Below are 25,185 nucleotides of genomic sequence, written 5' to 3' on the forward strand. Positions count from 1 at the left end.
CACTGACTGAATGGGTGACCTGGGCAGCTCACAGAAGATCTCTGTAGGTGATGGCTTGTCTCCAAAGAGGGCTCCCCACAAAGAACTCTGCCTCTAATTTTAACACCATCGTGCAGATCCTCCATCGTGATGCAGGCTGTCCCCGTGACTCGAATTTTCCAGTGGAATGTCGGGAATTGATGCTACCTATGCTTCAGGAAGGATTACAGCCCCTGTGTTTTGTTTTTGGAAGCAGTTAGGCACATAACTGTGACTGTCCTGCTGGAGAGGGAGGCCACAAGCAGGGGCCCTGGAGGATGAGGGGCCACATGGAGGGTGAGGCCTCAGAGAGGAGTGCGGAAGTTCTGGACATGTGAATGAAGGTGCCACCTTGGACGTTCCAGCCCCGTCGAGGCTTCAAGGACACCAGACCCATCCATCGTGTGATAACAGCCAACAAGAGCCCCTAGGTGAGTGCAGCAGGACCACCCTGCCAAGCCCCTCAGCCCACAGAATTGTGAGAAAGATTAAACTGTTGTATTCCACTAAGTTTTGGGTTATGATGGATAACCGAGATGCTGCTCCCAGCAACCACTTCTAGGATTCCCTTCCAGAATGACTATGCCTTGATTCTCAGTCTGATGGACAAGGTTGTGTGTGCCTCACCCCTATGAAATCAGCACTGTTCTGTAATGACAGGCACGCAATGCTCATTTGAGAAAGGAAGCCTTTGTTGCATTTGAGAGGGATGGAAATGCTACTCTGCTGAAGTGAGCACCTGGACAACAAAATGAGGGATTTTAGAAGTTTCTCTTGACCCAAAAGGAAGATTGCAGCCCAGCTATAAAGGAACCCATGTCTGCTAAGTACCCTATTATATTTTCCTCATGTTTCTTGCCTTGATGTTTTTGTTCCACTCAGGTCTTTGTTCAGACTTCACCTCCTCACAGGGACCTCTCCTGAGCCCCTCTCTAGATTGGCCCCTCTGCCACTCCAGGTCCCTTCCTGTGCTTTATCCTGCTCTCCACCTGATGTCATGTAACTTTTTTTTTTTTTTTTTTTTTTTTTTGAGACAGAGTCTCACTTTGTCGCCAGGCTGGAGTGCAATGGTGCAATCTCGGCTCACTGCAACCTTTGCCTCCCAGGTTCAAGTGATTCTCCTGCCTCAGCCTCCCAAGCAGCTGGGACTACAGGTGTGTGCCACCATGCCTGGCTAATTTTTTTTGTATTTTTAGTAGAGACAGGGTTTTGCCATGTTGGCCAGGCTGGTCTTGAACTCCTGACCTCAAGTGATCCACCTGCCTCTGCCTCCCAAAGTGCTGGGATTACAGGTGTGAGCCACCGCACCCGGTCATGTGGTCATATAACTCTTTATGTGCCCTTGTCTCTCCCTAGACTGTTGGCTTCCTAAGGGCAGGCACTTTGTCTTTATATCTCCAGCCCCCCAAACATATTTGCCAGTCAAGGAATATTTGTTGAGTGAATGACTAGTGTTTCCCAACTTGGAAAAGAAAGACTAGAAATATTAAAGACCTTGAGGATCCCAAGAGGAAAATCTGATGACGTCCCAAGGAAAGAGCTGTGTGCCTGTATTTGGCAGCACTGACTGAGGCAGTGGGAGGGAAACATTTTTTTTTCTTCTGTATTAATTCAGTACAATAAAGAAGAAATGCCAAGATGCTATGGAAATGCACAGGAATTTAGGGTGAACCTCTACCACAGTGAAAATGCTGAAGCTAAATGCCTTAAAAACATGCCAACGAAAGCCATTTAAAAGAACTAAAGATGTCATTGCCAAGCAAAGCCAGACTGTGTGAGAGACTCCCTAGGGTACAGTTGAGCCTGATGAGAAAACAGGGAATTTTGGGGGGGGCAGGGCGGGGGGTAGAATTCAGCTTCATTGCAATGATGAAAAGTTGCAGCATCTTCTATTGAAAGAAGCCAGGGTGCACCATTTCTTGCTATTGCAAAGTTGTACAAATCACTGAAAAAGAGGCCTTAGGGAATAATCCTGGAGCAACCCCGGGTGAGAGAGAGAGAAGCCTGACCAAATAGGTCTATTCTATCTCTATGTGGATGGTTTTATTGCTGCATAACTGGGAGCTCTGAGCAAACCTGAAAAAGGAAGAATTACTTGAGGGTGAGATTTACTATAGCAACAAAATATTTGTCTTCTAAGGAAACCTGGTTGAAAAACACAGTTTACAAGATTTTAAACAGAAACATACTTTATTAAAATAAAATAGTGTCATGATTGTTTTAAACTACTTGAGCCTACCCTAAAATAAACCTTACCCTTCATAAATCTTGTCTGTGGAGTAATTTTTGAATTCAGAATAACATTTGAAATTGCGTGATTCAATGTAAAATAAAACTAAGCTCCCTTTCCTTTGAACTATTTAAAATAGTGAATTTCAGTATTTTCTGAACATGTAAATACTGAAGGTTTTCAAACTTCTCAACATGATAGCAATAAAGAAACACCAGTATCAAATGAGTCTTAAATGTGGTTCTTGTTTTTTTCTTAGAAAATTCTAAAACATCCAACCTCAAGTTACTCCTTTCTGTCCACTGCTTGTTCTATGTTAGTGACTCAGTTTATGTTGTCTGAGTCACCTGCAGACCCCACAGTGCTGTGTTATGTCTCTCCTTAGAGTCTTTTCTTGAGATCTGGGAGTGGATTGCCCCAGGTCTTGACACAGAGACAATTTTTGGGTCACAAGGATCTCAGAGATGGCAAGGGAAGTTCAAGGAATTGCACACCTGTGATAGCTGTGTACAGAATATGTGTTGCAAAGAAATGCAAACACAAAACTTGATTCGGAGCTGAGTCTTGTACTCAGCTGCCAGCACTTTTCACTTGATAGGGGCTTCAGGAATCATTCAGTCACCATTTTCACAGTCAATTACTAAGATGGAAATAATGTCAGACTTTAAAAGAAACCTTTTTAAATGGTCTAATTTTATAAAGAAACTAAGGCTCATAGAAGCTCAGCAACTGGTCTAATGGCTCAGAAAGAATGAGAGGTAGAATTTGGAAAAGGGTGTGAGTAATATTTGGTTAACACTTAGAAAATTAAATTAGGGCAGGAAAATCACAGACAATCTTTATATGTCATGGTCTATGTTTCTGCATGTTTGCCTAACTGCAAAGTGTTTTGTACAAAGAAACATTTAAGGACTCCTGAACTATTAGGATTTTTGTGACTCTGAGTCAGATACTAAAGAAACTTGCATGTAAGTGGAAACTAGTATATGGATATTTTGCTTATAGTTAATTTTGTTAATATGATATATGCACATAGTTTAAAAGACATAGTAAAAACTGTCCTCTGTCTTACTTGATTATCATCATGTTATTTTTCTTCCTAAAGGAACCACTTTTCTTCTCTTTTTTTCTGGCATTTACACCCCATTTCTATATAATATGCTATTTTATAGAAATAGTAATATAGGCTAATTCTCAGTAATTTGAGACATTAGTTATTAACTTTTTATTTTGCTAGTTGACAACTTAACTCAGTCTGAATGTTATTTACAGTAGAACCTGAGATTAAATTTCTCAATTCTTGGTAAGTGGGAACTTGGGATGAGATTTATGGATTTTGAAAATGAAAACATGACATTTCTTGCAATGAGGTGTTGTAAGGAAAGTTCATACCTGTTTCACTACATGTGCACACATCTGATACAAAGTCACTTAAGACACAACTTTTGAGATGTGTATTATTATCATCTTTGTTTTACAGTGTTCTATGATGAGGTTCAATGAGCGTAAGTCCGAGGTTATAGAATGTGTAATTGGCGTAGCCAGGATTTAAAGTCAGATCCCTTTGACACCAAAGACCAATTTTTTTCCCCAATTTTTCATACAGCTTGTATAATAAATTTTCATACAAAGAAAACTTTGTAGTTTTTGGCCATAAATAGATGTTACAGCTGCTGCTACCTTCTTCTTGCATGAAGGAAAACCTTTGAAAATAGTTCTGTGGGTCTTGCAATGAAATATAGTGTCATCTCTGTAACTTATTGCATGAAGAGGTGAGTGGAATAAAGGAGACACCTGGCATCTGGTGGTGGGAGAAAGAAGGCCAGGCTTCCAAGTTAATTTGGTGAGAGTAAGAGGACAAAGCTGAGTCCAGCAGGCAGCAGGACTGAAACGTTTGTTCCTGAGGTTGATGCCCTCACAAAGATCCTTTGAACTCAGGCATACAGATGGCAGAGGGAAACTTGGGCTATGGAGGTGTTTCTCCAATATAGGAGTGAGAATTCTTCTCATGTTGTCTTTACCTTGGGTAGGCAAGGTGTCTCCATTCATGAGAATGTAGTATGATCTGCTAAGGTATGGCTGAATGTAACAGCAAGAGTGAAAATGGCTTCTACTCTTCTCTCACCGACTGGGGAGGAGGATGGTTCTTGCCTAAGAACATGATTAGATTCTTAAAAGGAGTTACTAAAAGATTTTGGCAGCATCTTTAATCAGCTAAGGAAATGGCCATTATGAGGTATCTAGCTCTGTGATGGCTGTCTCCTGCACTAGCAGGTCTGGAAGTGAGTGTGGAGTGGTGATGGTGGAGGGCCAAAGAATTTAGATAAATTCCTCGGTGCAGCAAAGCAAAGGGGAAACTCCACTGTGACACAGGTGGCCTTGCAAATCACGGTGTGGGATGACAATGCTCCTGTTCTTTCTGTTGTTTTTAAATTCGACTGTCTCTTAGAATTAATATTTGTCCTTGGAAGTGGTGTGTGTGTGAGTGTGTGTGTGTGTGTGTGTGTGTGTGTGTTTGTGTTTTGGTCTGTTTGATTGACTTAAGAGTTACTTCTTGGGCAATGAAAAGAATAGAGCAGCAAAGCTGCAGCTTATTCTGGTGGAGAGACCTCAAAAGAATGGGGCTTGGGACCCTCAACTCCCCCAAAGACCAAATGCAGATTTGATCTCTGTTCTGCTGGGACCCAAAGAGCTATGTTAGCATAACTATTTGCACATTGGGGAAATGCAGCACCATAAAGACACTGGAGAGACTAATCTCTGTGAGTAGAGCATGGGATTTTCTAGAAAGGTGGCAGAAATTCACATGGGGATGAGAATTAGACAAAAGCACTTTTGCAAAAAAGGTACATAACAGCAAAGTTAGGAGCTAGGAGCATCCATGAAAGCTCTCTTTGTGAAGTTTTAACTTCTTAGTTGCTCTTTTCTTTTGGATCAATAGAAAAGCCTTAATTAGGATATAGAAAAATATAGATGTTTCTCCCTTTTGTTCTGTAGTTCCCTCATTAGTTTAAATCTTCAGTAAGGTTTTGTGTGTGATCTGGTGAGGACAAGAGGACCAGACAGTGAAGGTGGGTGTGTCTTACCCCTCATCAACCCCTTTGGTGGAATCTGTGCAAAGGAAGGTGTCCTGGGAATTGATCAGCCATGAGGTTGAAGGAAGCATGATAAGAGACAATGAGGACTGGCTGGGCGCAGTGGCTCACGCCTGTAATCCCAACCCTTTGGGAGGCCAAGGTGGGTGGATCACGAGGTCAGGAGTTCGAGACCACACTGGCCAACATGGTGAAACCTCATCTCTACTAAAAATACAAAAATTAGCCAGGCATGGTGGCGCATGCCTGTAATCCCACCTACTCAGGAAAATTGCTTGAACCTGGGAGGCAGAGGTTGCAGTGAGCTGAGATCGCACCACTGCACTCCAGAGCAAGATTCTGTCTGGAAAAAAAAAAAGAGAGAGAGAGACAATGAAGACCAGTTGCCCAGTGAACAGATTGGGAGAGAGTCACATGAATCTCTTGCCTCTCCTTTCTTAAGGTGAATGGTGAAAGTAGGAGGTGAATGTAACTTAGGTTACATTAGCTTATTTGAGGAATAGCATAATTCTACAACAAAGACTGTCTGGGCTATGAAAATCAGAGCTTGTTTGTCTTGAAAATGTCACTAGCTGTGTCACTTTTTCATTTGACTTGTTTGTGTTTTTAGGGTATCAAGGAACAACTGATGTGAACACATGCGAACATCAGAACATACAAACATGTGAAAACATCTGTGACTAAAAACTGTAAATTAAAATACACACTCTAGGAAAATACATACAGCTCTGGGAAAACTGGTGGTGGTAGTAATAGTATAGCTTTTGGAACTTCTCAAATTGCCCGCAAAAAGAGGTAGGGCAACTAGACAGCAAAACCCAAATCCATGCAGAACATTAACAAAATTAGGAAACAAAATATCTCCAGGAATTTCAAAATACAAGTGGGTGGGGGCAAACCACCAACAGCCGCAAGAGCTATGAGCTATTGGCTTCCGCATGGGAGAAGTGAAAGGGGCCACTGATGTATGTGATAGATCTGAGAACAGGAGAACCCCCACATGGCCAAACAGGGATGCACTGGGGAGCAAAGCAAGTGAGAGCAGTGTCTGAAGCTGAGAGCGCTTTTCCCACTACTATCACAGTTATGTGAGAGGGACGGCAGCAAGGTCTGAAGGCCCAACTCCTGTGAACTCTTAAAGCAGAACAGCATGGCTTCCCTCCACACGAGGGCCCACGCTGGGGAGGGCCTGCTGGCTGGGAGTGAGGTTAGCAGGACAGGGATAAGACAGATGAAGAAAAGAAAGGGCCCAGACACAAGTGAGGAGGGGACAAAGGGAGGGCATGTGAGACACTGAACACCATATGTCTTGACTCCTCATGGGAATAGAAGAAGAGGGAACTCTGTGAAGTTAGACAAGCTGCCAAAACCCAGACTTCTCAAGGTTTAGGAAAATGAAATTCACATCAGAATGAGCAGCAGAACAATAATTAGGGAAAATTCCATGCGTAATTACTAAGGAATAAAAGACAATGGAGAACATAATCATATCCTTGCTGATAATGAAAAACTGACAGAAAGATGCACTGTCTTGTGTTGTTTAACCTCTTCATTTTAAAGATGAGGACAGTGAGAACTGGAGAAGTTTGGTAAATGGCCATGCTATCATAAAGTCAAATGGCGACAGAGCTAAGACTGCTGGGCCATAAAGATTTAGACAACCTTATGAACTTTAAATCTGCTCCTCTGCTCCTCTGATGTATCACAGATAGCTTTTAATCCTTTTAAGCAATTATTCCTTATCATCCTGTGATATGTTAAGTGTGACTGGGGTATAAATTCCCTTTGGAGGTGTTACATGGCACCAACAACTGGCAAAGGAAATCGGAATACAATCCATGTCTTCCATGCTCACTTTATCTGTTGATGAGTTTTATAAAATTACATGCTAGAGAAACAAATCTTTTATAAAGGGAACTCATAATCTTTTAGTGACAATTTAATGAATATGTATTAAGTACACATATTGATATTTAATCCTGATCCTCTTAAAGATAGGTGGATTTGAGATGTTAAATGTGACTGAAGAAAACTGGCTTAAGAATAATCGAAGGTTATTTGTTATCAGAAATTTGTGTGAGTTTGAATGTGTGTCCGGAGTGTGGGGTGGAGAGAGGAAAGGAGAGGGGAGAAGGGAAAAGGGAGGGGAGAAGAGAGGAGGAGGTAATAATGAGCAATGGCTTTCCCTAAAGAGCTGGAATTAGGCAAGTCTCCTTGTTCACGGTTTGCTAATGTTGAAAGAAAGTGTGTTTTCTCTTGGTCTCAGCTCAGTGGGGATCTTCAAATTGCTTCCAGATCATGCCGACTAGGTGCAGTAGCTGGTCTTCCCTGAATGTCATCATCACCGCCATGATCTTCATTCCCATAGTTGCCCTCAACAGATGGAGGAGGGAGCTCCCTGGGAAAGGTTTCTTAAAGCCCAGACATGCTTCATGCCCACTGGACCCTCAGTGGGGACAGGGGGCTGGCCCTGGATGGGCAGCTAGGGCTGAATATATTTCCGCATGGCTCCCTACTCTGCTCCAGAAAAGTATTTTCCTTAAGAATCCAAGTTTCATCATTTCCATTTTCCCTGTTACTGGGGCTCTGCCCCCTTCTTCTTCTTCTTTATTAGTCTTTGATGTCTTTATAGACTCTGTGAGTGAAACACCAGCTCTGGACTCTCGCTGTCTCTCATACTATCCCTGACCATTATTTGTGTCTTCCCAATGGGTGACTCGCCTCCATTTAGTTACAGGGATGAGTGAATTTCTCATTGTACAATTGAAAACAACTTGAGGGGTATAAAATGAGGTAGAAAAACAAATTAACATTTAGAAGTATGACCTCACCACCCTGACATACAGACATCAAGGATATGGCTCTTTGTTACATCATTTCTTTATAAGTGGGCACCATATACAATTCCCAATGGCCATCTCTAAGAGAAGGTGATGGCATTACCATGATAGAACTGAAAATGCACATAAAACACAAAGGAAGCCAAAAAACATATAACAAGAAAGCACGTGTGGGAAAATAAGTTTGCTATATGTACATGCAAGAGGGATCTGAATTTACGATGTTGACAGAACCCACATCTTGACCTCTGAGGCTAACTTGTTTGGGTAACTACAGAGTTTGCAAATCTAAGTCATTCTAAGTTGGTACCCTCTGGCTGTTGGCCAAGATAAGGTCTGAAGTCCAGATCTCCCAGTGACCGAATACAGAAAAATGTTAATGCTTTGGAAGTGTTTCAAATCTTTCAAGCCATTAGGGGACCATTTTGTGTTGTTCTAAGAAAGATAATTTACTGAAACAAATTGTTATCATATGAAATAGCCAATGCAACTCTTCGAGTCAGTTGTTTATTTCTTATTTCCTAGCAGGCTAAGGGCACCCCAGTTGACATTCCTCTCTTTCCACCAATTCTCACATTGTCCTTTGAATGTTACCTTATTACATTACAGCACTTGGACTAATCTGCCTTGTGTTAAAGTTGTTTGGTACTAAAGTAAAACAAAACTGTGTCATAAGAGTATCATATGGAGACAGACTGACTTGGAGGAACAGGTGGGCCCAAGTCCCATAGAGAACATAGGGGGCCAAGAAGGGGCTCCCTCATCAAGGCAGGAAAAACAATAGAGAGAAGGCAAATTAGACAGTGACTGCTGGCTGAAACATTTCACCTCTTTTTTTTCTAGCAACGTCTGACAAAGTTTTGCACCATGTATATACTGGGTAGCAAATAACTTAGACAAGCAAAAGGTGCCACCTGACACTGGGATTTCAGGAGGGAGGGCAATGAAGAAAATCCAGCCTTGGTGAGTAGGGAAAGGGGCAGAGAGGAGAGAGGATGGTTTAGCTGGAGTTGACTTAAGAAAGAATTCTCAAAGGTTCAAGACTCATTGCACACAATGGAGTCCCAAGATGACTGAGAATCTAACTGAAAACACATCCTAGGGTCTCCCATGTCTCTTCTAGGAAACTATGAAGAGGCTTCCCTAGCATAGACATTCACCTCTGGCACTTTAGGAAAGTTGCCCCCAAAATGTTTCTGGATTGATTTATGGTAAATTCCCTACCTCATCGCTGTTTACATTTTGAGTTAAAACTTTCTTTGTTGTTATGGGGCTGATCTGAGCACTATAGGATGCTTAGAAGCATCCCTAGCCTCTACTCAGTAAATGCCAGCAGCACCTCCTCATTGAGCTGGGTGATAGCTGCTCTCTCCTCCTGGGAACCTTTGAGATATTCATGTGATTTTGAGGTCTCTGGGACACGACATGTGGAAGCCACACTTTTTCAGGCAGGGCGGAGAGGCCCCTCCTTCTTTTTTACACCTTATCATCTGGGGAATAAAACATGTTGTGGTTCTCCTATATTCTTCTGACATGTTCAAGGAACACTGCGTAAAGTCAAATAACTTCATCTTTCCTTTTTGGTCTGGGATAAAATTTGAACCCATTTGGGCTATCCCATAGGACTACTCAGTGACAGACACCATCTTGTTCTTTGCATTCCTGTGCCCTCTGACAATGCTGTTTTTGCTATTTCTCCCCTTCTCCATCTCAAGGAGCCAAACCTGGATATTCCCTGATCTTGGAGGTTGCAGGGCAGAAAGATAGGTTTTCCCAGAAAAATTCTCTGCCTGGTTTTCATTTTCAAAAATTTCAACTCATGGAAGAGACTATGCTGTGTAGTGAGGGAAGGGAGAAATATTTCTTCAGTCAGAAGGGCAGGAGATACCAATGGGTCCCAGGGAGATTATTTTCCTTGGCAATGCCCTCAGGGGGGTTGGAGAATCTCAGAAAGGAGACATACCTGGTGTACCTAAGGGTTTTTATGTTCTTCCCACCAGGACTTCTGCCTGGACAGCAATTCCCACACCTATGCTTAACTCAGAAGCATAGAGTTACCTGCCTCTTCATCTTCGAGGGTGAAACGTAAAAAATAACCACTGTGTTGCAAGACCGTGTTATCCTCAGGGGCAGGTTCCAAAGATGGCCATGGTATCTCCTATCTTGAAAGCTGTTTTGCAATGCAACCTTGCCTCTCCCATCAAAATATGAGGTCTATTTTCCCTGCCCTAATCCTGGTTGGCTATATAACTCTTGAAACCAACAAAATGCGGCGTAAGATGCTGCATGACATTCAGGTTAGGGCTGTGCAACTTCTGCCTGGTTCTCTTGAGATGCACAATCAGTGGGAAGCCACATGTAGGAAGTCCAGTCATCCTGAGACTGCCATCCTGGAAAAGACACATGTAGTTGTTGAAGGTCAAGAGCCCCAGCTGAGCTCCCAGCAAGCATCTAGCCTCATCAGCCCGCCATGTGCTGACGCATCCTGGGCATCCCACCCAGTGGAGTCTTTGGCTGCCTGAAGCCCGAGTCAACATCGGACTGCAGCCACATGAGAGACTGAAGCAAGAATCATCCAATCCAGCCATCCCCAAATTCCTGAATCACAAAACCATGAGCAAAAGAAAAGAGTTGTTTTAAGCCATTACGTTTTTGGGATAATTTGTTACACAGCAATAATAGATGGAATAACCTCTCTGAATTTTCTGTTCTCTTCAAAAACCCTAGGACTTCCGCATGACCCTGGGATGGAGAGAGCCACATTATAATTTAGTAGATTTTCTTACCAGCCCTGCAAGATAGAGGTCCTGAGTCAGATTGATAGGATTTTACTTTTGATCTAATAATATGACTTTTCCTGCAAACATGAGCTTATGAAGGAGAATTAATTCTTGCCATACTTACCTACCTGACTGTCTTTTCCTTTACAATGAGTTCTTTCCTAGCAGATCTTCAATCCTTTCTGTGAATAGGTTCCTGAGAGGCCCACCCAGAGCCTCATCAGAAATAGCAGACATGCCTGAAATTTGTGGTTAATGCTGAGACCCAAGCTAGAACCTCAGCTGCTCTTTCCACAGATGGTTGTGAATGAGCGAACAGGCACCGTTAGTCTGGATTGTGATGCCACCAGAACCTGAGTTTCCTTTGGATCACTGACCCAGGCCACAACATGAGCCCTGGCCACCATTGCCGTGTCCACAGCTGCATCCCTAGCTCCTGGCCTGTTGCTTAGCACATAGTAACTATTCAGTAAATATTAATTGCATGCATAAACTAAGGTTGAGAAAGAGGGCAGAAACAATGGAATAAGGGATTTATGTTAAATTTAGGATTTACAAGTGAGGCAGGAAAGTTAACAAATGCTATTTTATTTTTCTTGCCATTGCTTTAGCATGAAAAACATTTTTATCTTTGTGTTTTCAACCTAGAGGAACTTCAGTCTTTATCTGAAAGGGAAAAATGAATTCAGCCTCTAGGATTAGTTCCTCAGTTGAGTGATGCATAGGTAACCTTCAGGTTTCTATTTCTTTTTTTTTGTTTTTTTGAGACAGAGTCTTGCTCTGTCGCCCAGGCTGGAGTGCAGTGGCGCAATCTGGACTCACTGCAAGCTCCGCCTCCCGGGTTCACGCCATTCTCCCGCCTCAGCCTCTCGAGTAGCTGGGACTACAGGTGCCCACCACCATGCCCGGCTAATTTTTTTTTTTTTTTGTATTTTTGTAGAGATGGGGTTTCACCGTGTTAGCCAGGATGGTCTTGATCTCCTGACCTCATGATCCGCCTGCCTCGGCCTCCCAAAGGGCTGGGATTACAGGCGTGAGCCACCGTGCCCAGCCTCAGGTTTCGATTTCTATTCCTGCCTCTGTAAAGGTGATTTCTTTCAAAGTTCCTTTCAACTGAGAGATCACATTTCCCTTTAGACGTTATTCTAGGTCTCTATTATCAAGCTTAATTAAAAAAAAAATACCCCAGGCTCCTGAAGTGTTCTAGTTCCTACTTGTATGAAGTTTAAATAAAATATTTGATTTTTCTCTCTCTAATTTTCCTACATAACTAGTAAGTCAGTGTTTGTCATAACACTGCATACACATCAGGTCCCTTCCAAGTGTTAATTCTAGCTCTGGAAACAAAAGTAAATATGTATACTATGGCATATTGTCAGCCAGGTTTTCTAGAGCTTTCTAGGTAATTCTGTACAAACTTTTTACAACATGACATTCATCACTTCTGATATTGTCAAGAATAGGAGTTCAGTCTGAATTCCTATTACTGACTCTTTGTTTTCCCTTTTAAAGTAAATTAAGTAAAAGTTTTTAAGATAATCTCTACAGGAACTGCCTTCTGTATTAATAGCATTTACAGGATAGTATTTGCATTATTGATATTTTGGGTATATTCTATTTATCAAGAATGGGGATGAAGGGTGCTGATATTTATGTACAGAATTTCTTGGTGTTCTCTGGCCAGTGTGCCAGACAAATCATGTTTGTCTTTTGAGTTCTGAACTTTGCTGTCCTCATTGGCCTTATTCTATGCATTTACAGCAGCATCACACAATTAAATACTATTTTGTATACTAAATTAAATTTTGTACACCAAATTTGTCCACTAAATTAAATACTATTTTGTATTGTTTGTTTTCATTTTAATTTTGTTAGCCTTGTTTAGAATCAGAATGGCTACAACTGTGGTGAATCAATGTTAGGCCCCAATAAATACTTGCTGATTTGTTCTATTTTTTTGTTTTCAAATCTATGGGCTTGAAATCAAAAGACATTCTTGAATTAACAAAAGAATGATTAATTCTGACTTTCTTCATTCTGATAAGCCTGGGCTAGGGTGTGCCTTGCCTCATGTCCCTTAGATACATATTAAAGAAAGGACATTTTCCAATGGAACTATTGTTATGCTTCATAAAACAAACGGAATTTTTATTTTGGAGGGTGTTTATTAAATGAACATGTCCCCAAGTTTTGAAGAAAGCTGGGGAGGACTGGGAGCTAATTTTTCTCATTATTAACAGGACCTCTGGTCCCTGAAGGGGGGACCCAGAGTCACCAGCCTGCCAAGAAGCACGGAGCATCTCCTCTGGAGCAGGGAGTTAGGAAGGGAACGTGTGAACCATGCAGCCAGACCTGTCTCGAAATGGCGAGACCTCTGAGGAATTCATCTGTGGTCAATGTGAGCACATGCTCCAATAATTGGTTTCAAGAGATGGAACTCACACTTGCTGTCTGGTGGCAGGCACTGTCTCAGGAGGAAAGGTCTTGGGCACAGGGTAGCAAATGGTGCAGTGTCTTCATTTTGCATCTTAGCATGGGCTCTTGTCTTGGAAACCCTAGTGGTGGCTGCAATACAGCAGGGTGGTCACACCATCGCGTTTGGAGTCATATCAACTTGGGTTAGAAATTCTGTTCATCTTTTGATTGCAGTTGATAATACCTGCTTCAGAGAATTGTTGGGATGATTAAATGCAGTCATGTTTAGAAAACCTCCCTGGTGCTTCTTGACAATAAATGGTAGCTAATGGAATTCTTATGTCTGCTCAGAGGAGCCTGGGAAGGAAGACCTGCTGAGACCAAAGAAAACAAGTTGTTTCTCTGGAGAACAGAGATATTTTCTTTCTTTGTAATAAAATTTGGCTTCTATGGACCTCCCCAAATAAACCATGGTACAAAGAGGTGTCAGACTACAAGATGTCATTAAGTGACTGCCCTGCCTGCTTTTCCATAGGGGATGGCTCTTTTATGGAAAGAGTTGAAAAGCCTTCGATTTACCATGATAAACTGCTTACAGATATGTTTTTATTTCAATTTGTCTTTCAGACTTTATTACTCAGAGCATGTGCATGGAAACAAGCATTTGGGTTTTAAAAGATGGGAGTGTTTAGTCATTGAAACATTTGGCCAGTCCCACTCAGACTCTGTGGAACCACAGCTATGACTCCTTGGAGGGAAATCTTGTCTCTTCTTTTTAAGGTAGTTTAAGCAAGGCAAGATGGTCCCATCCTTGGCTTTGAGTTTCAAAGAAAAACTCATTTATTCACGCTTCAAGCTGATTTCTGAGCACCTGGGCACACAGGGTGCAGGACACACTTTGCTGGGGAGATAGCTACAATTCTGCTACACATTATCCCCTTCATTTGGCCAGAGAACAGAGACATAGAGAGTTGAGGTAACTTGTTCAAGATCCCATAGCTTAAAAAACTGGCAGAGCTGGGATTTCTACTCAGCATCCTTACACCGCATTTTAACTATTTTACCTCTTAGATAAGGATGATCGAACATGTTAAGTAACAGATCCAAGGTCACACAGCTATTAATGCAGTTCATACATGACAAACTTGTGTTTGAAATCATGACTACGGAGCCAAATGCCTGAACTCTGCCACGTAACCTGCTATCTCCCAAGCACATAGCTCTAAAGAGTAACTTTATCACATCTAGTAGCTCCCTTTACTCGGAAGCAGCTTTCTCTTAAAGCCCATTGGCTCTAGCAAAACTCTCGTTTGCAATGGACAACACCCCATATTTACCTGTACAGCCTAGGCACTTTTGCTGTGCTTAGGCAGAGAGATGGTCTGGATGGCAGGCAGAATAAACCCCAGCAGACCCAGGCACTTTCCATGGATTTATGCAGGACACTGGGAAGAAAGAAAAACAGAACCTTTGCATTTACGCAGACTCCCTGTCTCTGATGGATATCCCCTATGGAGTTTCAGGCAAGGAAAAAGCCACTAGGATATTCCAGACATTAGCATCCTTAGAAAATGAGAATTCCATTAAAGCAGGGTGACTCCAGGGTGAGAGCTGCAGAAGGCAATAGGCCTTCTGTGTGTGCTCTGGAGGCCCGCTCAAAGCATTTCTGGACAACGCTTCATCATGCTTCATGAAAGCATCATCAGTTATTGATTGCTGCTTTCTCTTGGGTGGAGAAACCCCCTGGCTCTGCTTACATTATTCTGTTTTCAGCCTTTGCTCAAGTGCAAAGTGCCCCGGATGTCTCGTTGCTCTTCCATCTCCTTCTTACTGACTCCACAAGCCTGGGAGGCTCCTTAGACTCCTGTGATCCATCCAGGCATTAGGGTGTCAGATGAGAGGCATTAATTGGGTGCATGGTCACCAAGGAAACCTTGGAAAGAAAGCACTAATGAAGAAGCAGAACCTCCCCAGGACAAGGCAGGAGGAACCTGGGCTACCATGACTGGGACATGGAGGGCTTCATCTGACCCACCCGAAGATGCTCTTCTATTCCAAACATAGTCACAGACCTATTGATTGCTGAGATGTGTTTTAAAAAGCATCTGGAATCAGGCAATTAGTTTCTGTTTAATGCAGAATGTCAAAACAGGGCCACCGATTCTCTAATTGATCAATTGGTTCCCTTGCATGGTAAGATATGGACTCAGCCAATGGGAGTAATAAAGTAGAATAAAAAGTTGAGAAAGTGGAGCCAAAGATTTATTAGTCTTCCAAAGAAATACATTGTTTATCCTCTCATTTCCCAGTAATTGCTTGTTTATTAAGGTAGCCACTCAAAGAGAAAGCCAACAGTAGAGATTGTCAATAGTAAAGAGGGGTTATGTGTTTACTGTAAGTAGATGGTATTGTGTTTCAGCTATTAGAGCTCTCAGACCATAAAGAAGCATAGAGAAAGTGCCTAGGCTGTACAAGTAAATATGGGGTGTTGTCCATTGCAAATGGGAATTTTGCTAGAGCCAATGGGCTTTAAGAGAAAGCTGCTTCCAAGTAAAGGGAGCTACTGGATGTGATAAAGTTAATCTTTAGAGCTATGTGCTTGGGACATAGCAGGTTACGTGGCAGAGTTCAGGCATTTGGCTCCGTAATCATGGTTTCAAACACAAGTTTGTCATGTATGAACTGCATTAATAGCTGTGTGACCTTGGATCTGTTACTTAACATGTTCGATCATCCTTATCTAAGAGGTAAAATAGTTAAAATGTGGTGTAAGGATGTTGAGTAGAAATCCCAGCTCTGCCAGTTTTTAAGCTATGGGATCTTGAGCAAGTTACCTCAACTCTCTGTCTCTGTTCTCTGGTCAAATGAAGGGGATAATGTGTAGCAGAATTGATGTTCAGACCTAGATGGGTCTGGTCCACCTGAATTTACTCTCAGGTGAGCTACTGGTGTTGACAGCTTCCCATCCCACACAGCTAAATTGTCTTCTCTAGAAGCCTGAGGGCTTTTTCCTGGCACCAGGAAACTTGCTTCACTGCACAGGCACATCCTGGATGCTGGAGTTGGTGCCCCTGGGGGCAACCCTGAAGCAATGGGGATGGGAGTCCTGGGTAAATATTCTAGCTTCCCCACCCTCTAGTGGAACAGTTCTGAAAAGAATCTTACCAGGTTCCCCTGAGGGTCCCCAATAGGACTGGGCCCATTTGCCCCCAGCAGTGACGTTACCATTATCACGCTTTCTCTCCTTAGTATCTCACTTACATTGCACCCTCATTCATTAGTCCATACTCACTTCCCTACATCAACTCCCTGCATGCAAAATCCTTGTCTCAGGGGCTGATTTGAGGAGAACCCAAATTAAGATACTTACTCTAAAGAAGTTAAGGCACTTACAGCAGTGTGTGACACATAGTAAAATTACCTGTTAGTAATTTTATCAGCTCTACTTTGAAGATTTGGAAGAGTAAATCAATGGATAATACTTGCTACAGTGTCTAACACATCATAGGCAATAAATAAACATCAATTTCCCTCCCTGTTACGTCTCTTACCCTCAAGTCCTACCGTGTACCTAGTGCCTTGTGCAGGGCTAGGGGAACCTAATATTGAGCAACTAGGGGTTCCAACATTGTTCTAGTAGCTTTATACTTGACAAAAAGAATAACACAATCAAACACTGACAATGGTAAAGTACAAAATGTACTAGCAAGGACAGAAAGGATGCATAGATATTGAACTTTAATTGTCCTGTATGCAAACAACACAGAATCACTTGCAGAAAAAGAAAAAGATCTGCATTTATACTTTGACTCCTAATGCCAAATAATGAGCTCAATAGCATTTACCCTTGATGCTTTGCTCTCATGACTGGGCCTCTAAACTTCTCTCTCTGATAAGAGAGATAAGTTTTGCTTCCCCAAAACTTATCAGTACTCTTGCTTATCTCTACAGAGCACTGGAATCTCCCAAGAGTCTGAGATGGAAGGCTGATGAAGAGAAGGAACAGGGAGAGGGAATTAACTTTCCTGAGCTCAGTAAGTGCTTTGATTACATGACTTTAAAAACTGCTTTTTGCATCATGGCACTCTACTGTGGTATTATCTCTAATTCTCAGGGACCCTAAACAATAGACATTTTCTACTCCATTTTACAGGTGAGCAATTCAGGGCTCAGTGAAGTGAAGTGACTTGCTTAGGTCATCCAGCAAGAATGACAGGAGCTGGGATTTGAGTTCAGCACTGTCAGTCAATGCTCATTTTACTTATTCTACTCTAACCAATGAAATCTCAGTGTATTGCTTGTTTTATTTTTGGCAAAGAATGGATTGTGTCTGAGGGTTTACTGCTCACAACCGTTCTATGAGTATTTTTGGTTATTCCCTTTTTATATGTCAGGAAACTGAGTCCGAATAAGATTGGATGATATATCTGAAGCCATAATGCTAGCAGTGGCAGATGTAGGATTAGTTGATCTGTTTGTCTAACTCCTGTTCTTTCCACTCTACCATGCTGTTGTAGTGGATAAAATTAGATCCTGAGAGGTGGAGTCTAATTCTCCTCCTCTATGAATCTGGCCTTGCTTTAGTGACTTGCTTGACTAATAGTATATGGTGGAAGTGATGTCCAGAGATTCCTGAAGCTGGACCATGAGAAGGCTTGCGTCTTCTGCATGGGCACCTTGGAACACTGCCTCTGGAGCTCTGAGTTACCATGCAAGAGCCTGGACAACCCTCATACCACCATGTTGGAAAGGCTGCATGTGGTCATTCTGGTCAACAGTACCAACTGATCCCAGCTACCTAGCCACCCTGAAAAGTCACCAAACATGTGAGTAGAGCTGTCTTGGAGCTTCTGGCAAACCCAGATGCTAATGAATAGGGTGCCTGACCTCTGTCAATGCTGCTGGAATAGAAACATCACGCAGCTGAGCTTTGCCTGAATTCCTGAACCAAAAAATCATGAGAGGTAATAAAATAATTGCTGTTTCAAGCCATTGCATTTTTAAAGACTTATTGAGGTATACTTAGTATAATAACTGCACATACTTAAAGTGTATGATTTGACAAGATTTGGCACATATATATATTTATATATATATATATATATATATATGCCTATGAAACCATCACTTGATCAAGAGAGCAAGCATATTTATCAGCCCCAAATTTCCTCACACTTCTTCAAAATTCCACCTCCTGCTCCTCTTCCCCCACCAAGGCAATCAATCATCTGCTTTCTGTCACTAGAGATTAGTTTGCATTTTCTGAAGTTTTATATAAATGGACAAAAAGAACAAATGCACTGTTTTTATGTCTGGCTTTTTTTTGCCTCAGCGTATTTGTTTAAGATTCATTCACATTGTAAGCTATATCAGTAGTTTCTTGCTTTTTATTATTGAGTTGTTTTTCATTGTGCAGGTATATTGCAGTTTGTCCATTTGCCTGTTGATGGACATTTAGGTTGTTTCCATTTTTTGGCTATTACAAATAAAGGTGCTATGGTCATTTCTGTTCCAGTTTTTGTACGGACATGTATTTTCCTGTCTCTTGGGTAAATACCTATAGTGGAATAGCTGGATCACATGATAGGTGTATGTTTAACTTTTTAAAACAAAAATTAAACTAATTTATTTTATTTTTATTTCAATAGTTTTGAAACAGGTGATGCCTGGTTACATGGATAAGTTCTTTAGGTGTGATTTCTGAGATTTTGGTGCACCCATCACCTGAGCAGTATACACCGTACCCAATGTGTAGTCTTTTATCCCTCATCCCCTTCCCACTCTTCCCCCCAAGCCCCCAGAGTCCATTATATCATTCTTACCCCTTCGTGTCCTCATAGCTTAGCTTCCACCTATAAGTGAGAACATACGATGTTTGGTTTTCCATTCCTGAGTTATTTTGCTTAGAATAATGGTCTCCAATTCCATCCAGATTCCTGTGAATGCCATTATTTCATTCCTTTTTATGGCCGAGTAGTATTCCATGGTACATATATGCTGCATTTTTTTAATCCACTCATTGGTTGATGGGCATTTAGGTTGGTTTCATATTTTTGCAATTGTGAATTGTGCTGCTATAAACATGCACGTGCAAGTGTCTTTTTCATATAATGACTTCTTTTCCTCTGGGCAGATACCCAGTAGTAAGATTGCTGGATCAAATGATAGTTCTACTTTTAGTTCTTTAAGGAATCTCCATACTGTTTTCCATAGTGATTGTACTAGTTTATATTCCCACCAGCAGTGTAAAAGTGTTCCCTTTTAGCCACATCCATGCCAAGCATTTGATTTTTAGATTATGGCCATTCTTGCAGGAGGAAGGTGGTAGCACATGTTGGTTTTGATTTGCATTTCCCTGATAATTAGTGATGTTGAGTGTTTTTTTCATATGTCTGTTGGCCATTTGTATATCTTCTTTTGAGAGTTGTCTATTCATGTCCTTAGCCCACTTTTTAATGGGATTATTTGTTTTTTCCTTTCTGATTTGTTTGAGTTCCTTGTAGATTCTGGATATTAGTCCTTGTCAGATGCATAGTTTGTGAAGATATTCTCCCACTCCGTGTGTTATCTGTTTGCTGATTATTTCTTTTGCTGTTCGGAAGCTTTGTAGTTTGATTAAGACCCACCCATTTATAATTCTTTTTCTTGAATTTGCTTTTGGGTTCTTGGTCCTAAACTCTTTGCCTAAGGCTGTATGTTCTCACTTATAAGTGGAAGCTAATTAGAAGAGTTTTTCCAATGTTATCTTCTAAAGTTTTTATAGTTTTAGGTCTTGGATCCACCTTGAGTTGATTTTTGTATAAGGTGAGAGATGAGGATCCAATTTAATTCTTCTCCATGTGGCTTGCCAATTATTCCAGCACAATTTGTTGAACAGGAAGTCCTTTCCTTACTTTATATTTTTGTTTGCTTTGTCGAAGATCAGTTGGCTATAAGTATATAACTTTATTTCTGGGCTCTCTATTTTATTCCACTGGTCTGTGCACCTATTTTTATACCAATACCATGCTGTTTTGGTGACTACAGACTTGTAGTATAATTTGAAGTCAGGTAATGTGATGCCTCCAGATTTGTTCTTTTTGCTTTGTATTGCTTTGGCTATGTGGGCTCTTTTTTGGTTCTATATGAATTTTAGGATTGTTTTCTCTAGTTTTGTGAAGAATGATGATGGTATTTTCATTGGGAATTGCACTGAATTTATAGATTGCTTTTGGCAGTATGGTCAATTTCACAATATTGATTCTACCCATCCATGAGCATGGCATGTGTTTCCATTTGCTTCTGTCATCTATGATTCTTTCAGCAGTGTTTTGTAGTTTTTCTTGTAGAGATCTTTCACCTCTTTGGTTAGGTATATTCCTAGGTACTTTATTTTTATTTTTTGCAGCTATTGTAAAAGGAATTCAGTTCTTGATTTGATTCTCAGCTTGGTTGCTGTTGGTGTATAGCAGTGCTACTGATTTATGTACATTGATTTTGTATCCGGAGACTTTACTGAATTCTTTTATCAGATCTAGGAGCTTTTTGGATGAGTCTTTAGGGTTTTCTAGGTATATGATCATATCAGCAAACAGCGACAGTTTGACTTCCTCTTTACTGTTTTGTATGCCCTTTAGTTCTTTCTGTTGTCTGATTGCTCTGGCTAGGACTTCCAGTACTACGTAGAATAGAAGTGGTGAAAGTGCATATCCTTCTTTTGTTCCAGTTCTCAGTGGAAGTGTTTTCAACTTTCCCCTGTTCAGTATATTAATGTTGGCTGTGGGTTTGACATAGATGGTTTTTATTACGTTAAGGTATGTCCCTTCTATGCCAGTTTTGTTGAGGGTTTTAAGCAAAAAGTGATACTGGATTTTGTCAAATGAGTTTTCTGCATCTATCGAGATGATCACTTGATTTAAAAAAAAATCTGTTTATGTGGTGTATCACATTTATTGACTTGTGTATGTTAATCCAACCCTGCATCCCTGGTATAAAACCCACTTGACCGTGGTGTATTATTTTTTCGATATATTGTTGGAGTTGGTTAGCTAGTATTTTGTTGGGGACCATTGCATCTACGTTCATCAGGGATATTGGTCTGTATTTTCTTGTTGTTGTTGTTATGTCCTTTCCTGGTTTTGTATTAGTGTAATATTGGCTTCACAGAATGATTTAGGGAGGATTCCCTCTTTATCATTTGGAATAGTTTCAGTAGGATTGGTACCAATTCTTCTTTGAATATCTGATAGAATTTAGCTCTGAATTCATCTTGTCCAGGACTTTTTTTTGTTGGAAATTTTAAAATTACTCTTTTAATCTCACTACTTGTTATTGTTTCTCTTTCTTCCTGATTTAATCTGGGAGGGTTGTATATTTCCAGGAATTTATCCTTCTTCTCCAGGTTTTCTAGTTTGTGTGCATAAAGGTGTTCATAGTAGCCTTGAATGATCTTTCATATTTCTGTGGTATTGGTTGTAACATCTCCAGTTTCATTCGTAATTGGGCACAGTTGAATCTTCTCTCTTCTTTGCTTGGTTACTCTTCCTAATGGTCTATGAATTTTGTTTATCTTTTCAAAGAGCCAGCTTTTTGTTTCATTAATCATTTGTATTTTGTTTGTTTCAATTTCATTTAATTCTACTCTGATCTTTGTTATTTCTTTTATTCTACTAGGTTTGACTTTGGTTTGTTCTTGTTTCTTTAGTTCCTTAAGGTGTGAGCTTGTTTATTTGTGTTCTTTCAGACTTTTTGATGTAGGCATTTAATGCTGTGTACTTTCCTCTTAGCACCGCTTTTGCTGTATCATAGAGGTTTTGAAAGGTTTTGTCAGAATTATTTATTTCAAAGAATTTTTTAATTTCCATCCTGATTTTGTTGTGGACTTAAGGATCATTCAGGGGAAGATTATTTAATTTCCATGTATTTGTATGGTTTTAAGGGGCCCTTTTGGAGTTAATTTTCAATTTCATTCCACCGTGGTCTGTGAGAGTACTTGATACAATTTTAATTTTCTTAAATTTATTGAGACTTGTTTTGTGGCCTATCATATAGTCTATGTTGTAGAATGTTCCATGTGCTGAGGAGAAGAATGTATATTCTGCAATTGTTAGGTAGAATGTTCTGTAAATATCTGTTAAGTCCATTTATTGTAAGGTATAGTTTAAGGTCATTGTTTCTCTGTTGACTTTCTGTCTTGACCTGTATAGTGCTGTCAGTGGAGTATTGAAGTCCCCCGCTATTATTGTGTTGCCATCTATCTCATTTCTTAGGTCTAACAGTAATTGGTTTACGGATTTGGAAGCTCCAGTGTTGGGTGCATATATATTTGGATTGTGATATTTTCCTGTTGTACAAATCTTTTTATCATTATATAATGTCTCTCTTTGTCTTTTTTAACTGTTCTTGCTTTAAAGTTTGTTTTGTCCGACATAAGAATAGTTATTCCTGCTCACTTTTGGTTTTCATTTGCATGGAATATTTTTTCCACCCCTTTACCTTAAGTTTATGTGAGTCCTTATGTGTTAGGATGAGTCTTTTGAAGACAGCGGATATTTGGTTAGTGTTTTGGTTTTTTTTTTAAATCCATTCTGCCATTCTGTATCTTTTAAGCGGATAATTTGGGTCATTTTACATTCAACATTCATATTGAGATGCGAGGTATTGTTACATTCATCCTGTTAGTTGTTGCCTGAATACCTTGTTTTTTTTTTTCTTTCACTGTGTTATTGTTTTATAAGTCCTGTGACATTTATGCTTTAAGGGGTTTCTACTTAGGTGTATTTTGAGGTTTTGTTTCAATATTTAGGACTCCTTTTAGCATTTCTTGTAGTGTTGGCTTTGTAGTGGCGAATTCTCTCAGGATTTGTTTGTCTGAAAAAGACTTTATCTCTCCTTCATTTATGAAGCTTAGTTTTGCTGGATACAAAATTCTTGGCTGATAATTATTTTACTTAAGGAAGCTAAAGATAGGACCCCAGTCTCTTCTGGCTTGCAGGGTTTCTGCTGAGACATTTGCTATTAATATGATGGGTTTTCCTTTATAGGTTACCTGATGCTTTTGCCTCACAGCTCTTAAGATTCTTTCCTTCATCTTGACTTTAAGTAACCTCATGTCTATGTGCCTATGTAATGATCTTTTTGTGATGAGCTTCCTGGGTGCTGTTTCAGCTTCTTGTATTTGGATGTCTAAATCTCTAGCAAGACCAGGGAAATTTTCTTCAATTATTCCTTCAAAGAAGTTTGCCAAACTTTTAGATTTCTCTTCTTGCTCAGGAACACAAATTGTTCTTATGTTTAGTTGTTTAACATAATCTCAAATTTCTTGGAGGCTTTGTTCATTTTTTAAAATTCTCTTTTCCTTGTCTTTGTCAGATTGGGTTAATTCAAAAGCCTTGCTTTCAAGCTCTGAAATTCTTTCTTCTACTTGTTCAGTTATATTGTTGAAAGTTTCCAGCGTATTCTGCATTTCTCTAAATGTGTCTTTCATTTTCAGAAGTGATTGTCTTTTCTTTATAATGTGTATTTCTCTGGAGACTTTTTCATTCATATCCTGTTTTTTTTTAAATTTATTTAAGTTGATTTTCACCTTTCTCTGGTGCCTTGAGTAGCTTAATAATCAACCTTCTGAATTGTTTATTTGGCAATTTGGAGATCTCTTCTTGGTTTGGGGTTATTGCTGGAGAGCTAGTATGATCTTTTGGGGTGTTATAGCACCTTGTTTTGTTATATTACTAGAATTTCTTTTCCAGTTCCTTCTCATTTGGGTAGATTGTTTCAGTGGAAAGATCTGAAACCCAAGCATTGCTGTTCAGATTATTTTGTCCCATGGGGTGATCCCTTGATGTAGTGCTCTCCCCACTTCTCTAGGGATAGGGCTTCATGAGAGCCAGATTGCAGTGATTGTTATTGCCCTTCTGGGTCTGGCCACTCAGCAGGGCTACCGGGCTCCAGGCTGGTGCTGGGGAATGTCAGCAGAGTCCTGTGATGTGATTCATCTTCAAGTCTCTCAGTCATGGATACCAGCACCTGTTCTGGTGGAGGTGGCAGGGGAGTGAAGTGGACTCTGTGGGAGTCCTTGGTTGTAGTTTTGTTTATTGCACAGGTTTTCTCAAATACTGGTTATGCTAGCAGTGAAGTTGTCACGTGGACAGACTCAGGACCTCTGGTTAGCCAGGGTGTTGCAGGCAGAGAAATTAGCTGTTGTTTTCTCCTTCTTTGTAACAGGGTTGTTCTGTTATGAGTTGCTGTAATCTCAATCTTTTTATGTGAAATGGTTGTACCATTTTATATTCTCACTAGCAGTTTTTGAGAGTTCCGGTTTCTCTACCTTCTAGCTAACACCTGGCATGCCCAGTCTTTTTAGTCTTAGCCATTCTAATAGGTATGTAGTGGTATCCCATTGTGGTATTAATTTGCAATTTTCTAGTGACTAATGATGTTGAGCATATGTACAGGTGATGATTTACCTTTCGTATGTTCTTTCTGGTGGAGTGTCTGTTTAAATATTTGCCCATTTTCATTTGGGCTGCTTTCTTATTTTTGAGTTTTGAACGATCTTTATATATGTTAGATACAAGTCCTTTACCAGGTAGATAATTAGCAAATATTTCTTTCTAGTCTGTGGCTAGTCTTTTTATTCTCTTCATGGTATTTTGTTTTTAAACCAAAGTTTATTCTGGCCAATTTACTGTATCAGTTTCTTTTCTTTTCTTTCTTTCTTTCTTCCTTCCTTTTTTTTTTTTTTTTTTTTTTTTTTTTGAGACGGAGTCTTGCTCTGTCACCCAGGCTGAAGTGCAGTGACACGATCTCGGCTCATTGCAACCTCCACC

At 40.4% G+C, this 25,185-nt stretch overlaps 1 long non-coding RNA gene across 1 annotated transcript in view; it reads left to right on the forward strand.

Annotated features, from left to right (window-relative positions):
- LOC129479261 (uncharacterized) overlaps positions 1-25,185 on the forward strand; it is a 97,509-nt gene that overhangs the window by 32,283 nt on the left and 40,041 nt on the right. The window contains exons 2-3 of the long non-coding RNA XR_008656626.2: positions 9,027-9,146; positions 17,330-17,412. This is a non-coding gene — a long non-coding RNA (uncharacterized lncRNA). The remainder of the gene's footprint in view (positions 1-9,026; positions 9,147-17,329; positions 17,413-25,185) is intronic.

This window comes from Symphalangus syndactylus, chromosome 3 (assembly GCF_028878055.3).
Source record: "Symphalangus syndactylus isolate Jambi chromosome 3, NHGRI_mSymSyn1-v2.1_pri, whole genome shotgun sequence".
NCBI lineage: Eukaryota > Metazoa > Chordata > Mammalia > Primates > Hylobatidae > Symphalangus > Symphalangus syndactylus.